Source organism: Elephantulus edwardii, unplaced genomic scaffold, assembly GCF_000299155.1.
Source record: "Elephantulus edwardii isolate Elephantulus edwardi_28Jun2011 unplaced genomic scaffold, EleEdw1.0 scaffold00194, whole genome shotgun sequence".
NCBI classification, from domain to species: domain Eukaryota; kingdom Metazoa; phylum Chordata; class Mammalia; order Macroscelidea; family Macroscelididae; genus Elephantulus; species Elephantulus edwardii.
In genome coordinates this window covers 2,080,605-2,083,607 of record NW_006399944.1, presented here as the reverse complement: position 1 = coordinate 2,083,607, position 3,003 = coordinate 2,080,605, and positions in this window count along the sequence as shown.

The window sequence follows — 3,003 nt, the reverse complement described above, 5'->3', positions numbered from 1 at the left end:
CCCAAAATAGTATATCATATTACCTGATTGAGAGTGGCCAAAGCTTATCCATCTCATTTCACTAATGCCTATTATGTTGCTGTTCATGCATTCCATTTCATTTTTAACATTTTCCAGTTTTCCAACATTCAAAATACATACATTCCATGTTACAATTATTAAATGGTTTTTGTCATTACTTTTTTCTCATTTCAACTGACTTCCAATCTAGGCTCTGCCACTGCACTACAATAACTATCCACATTCCTCTAGTGTTCCTGGGGTTTTCAAAGTCCTGTTATTTAAGAAATGGATGACCAATCCTGCCTCCTGGACCCTCAATCTTGGAGTCAAAAAGTCAAGGGAGTTTTTCTCTTGCTTTTCAAGGAGAGGAGCAAATGGGGGGGGAGGTGGGAGGGGTTTGTGCGGGGAGAAGGGTGCAACAATGAATGAATGGAATCCCAAAATCTCTGTAGATGTTCATTGAAATGAAAAATAAACAACGTAAATTTAAAAAAGAAAAGTCAATTTCAAGTTCTATCCTGAAATACAATGTTGCGAGTGATAAGATATCAATATGCATACAAGGAAGATCAATTAACATGACTATTATTCAGCTATACACTCCTACATCTAGAGCCAAAGAGGAATAAATTGAGAAATTTTACCAAATATTGCAATCTGAAATTGTCCAAACATGCAATCAAGATGCATAATGATAATTGGTGTTTGGAATGCAAAAATTGGATACAGTGAAGAAGGAAGAGTACTTGGAAAGTATGGGTGAGCTTGGTGATAGAAATGAGGCTAGAAATGGAATGACAGAATTTTGTATTTTCAATGATTTATTCATTGCAAATTACCATTTAAAAAAACACACAAATGAAGACTTTACACATGCACCTCACCTGATGGGCTGCATAGAAATCATATGACTACATCTATGGAAGAAATCATTGAAGAAGCTCAATATTGGCAGTCAAAACTAGGCCAGGGGTGGACTGTGAGTCAGGACATCAATTACTCTTATGCAAGTTCAAGTTGAGGCTGAAGAAAATGAAAATAAGTCCCCAAGAACCAAGATGTCATCTTCAATATATTCCATCTGAATTTCAAGATCATCTTAGGTTTGAGGTCTTGAACACCAAAGACTGAAGATTGGATAAGTTGTGGGATGATATCAAGGCTGTCACTCATGAAGAAAGCAAAAGGTCATTATAAAAAAAGAAGAGAAGTAAAAAAAAAACCCAAATGGATGTCAGAAGAGATTCTAAAAATGGCACTAGAACATTACAAAGCCAAAACAAAGGGGGAAATACGCCAAAGTGAAAAAAACCAAACAGAAGATTTCAAAGGGCAGCTCGGGAAGACAAAGCAAAATATTATAATGGAATGTGCAGAGAGCTGTATTTGGAGAATAAAAAGAGAACTCCCTCTGTATTTGTTAAGCTAAGAGAACTGAAAAACAAATATAAACCTTGAGTTTTTTTATTTATTAAAAATGCTTTGGGCAATATATTGAATGACCCAGAAAGCATCAAAAGAAGATGGAGGGAATACACAGAATCATTGTACCAAGAACTGATTGACACTGAAAAATGTCAGGAAGTGCCATATGAGTAGAAGTCAATGGTAATGAAGGAGAAAAATTGATCTGCGTTGAAGACATTGGCAAAAAATAAGATGCCAGTAATCGATGGGGTATCAATTGACTTGTTTCAATTAACAGATGCAGCCTTGGATGTGCTAACCAGTCTATGCCAGGAAATTTGGATGTGAATCTCAACTCCTCTGGAAATCAGTTTGGTGATCCCTCAAAAAACTGAACCTAGAAATTCAATATGACCCAGCTATTCCATTGCTAGGAATATACCCCAAGGAAAATAGAACTGACACACAAATAGAGGTTTGTACATTGATGTTCATAGAAGTGTTATTCACAATAGCAAGAAAATCGAACAGCGTCAGTGTTCATCAACAAACAAATGGATTGAGAAATTGTGATACATTCACACAATGGATCAATGGATTACTCTGCAACATTCAGGAGAAATTATTTTAAAATATAGTATATAAAATGGGAGAGGCTGGAGTGCATTATATTGTATGAACTAACTCAAGGTTAATAAGGACAAATACAGCATAAGACTGTTATTGTAAAAAAAAAAATAGAAGAAATACTAGTAGGATGTATACCAAAGTCCAAAGGGGGAAGGGAAGGAAGGAGCAGGACTAAGGGTGAAGAAGGGAGAAATCTCAAGGTGGCAGATTTTGGTTGGCAGAGGGAAGGGCCCAAGGAATTAGGAAAGATTCAGTGTGGACCTGAAAAGGTAGGGTAATGGTGCACATGGATCAATGGCAATTGATTGATTGACTGAATGATTATATGAAATGATCATATGAAAATGATTATATGAAACACAATATGTATAGAGAATTGCATGAAACACAATTATATGCATTTTGTACGAAAACAAACATAAAATAAAAACAATTTTTAAAAAGTCCTGGGTATACTACACAGCACACAGGAACAATGGTTTTGTAAATTACTACCTAACTTGGGAGGGACAGAGAGCATTTTGCTGAGTGAATGTACTCAATTCCATAGGACAAATATAGTATAAAACCATTATTGTAGAATGAGTCTGAAGATACAAGGTAGGGGAGGGTGGAAGCAGAGGGTTGAGGATGTGTGGTGGGGGAGGATTAATCATGATGTCACACAATTTGTTGGGTGGGGGAGTGATGGAAATGTGAAGGATCTGGTGTGAAAAACAATGTATTCAAATTTTGTAAGTAAACTAGTATAAAAAAATAATGTAAAATGGAATGTATATACTGATATGAAACACAAAGTAGATGCAAGATTGTATAAAACAATGAATATGAATGAAATATACTGTAAAGGTATTATTATATGAAAATCAATAAAAAATACTAAAAAAAGAAAAAAAAAGTCCTGGGAAGGTCCACAAATACATTCAAATGCAAATCTCCTCAGAGTATTGGGTGGGACTCAAG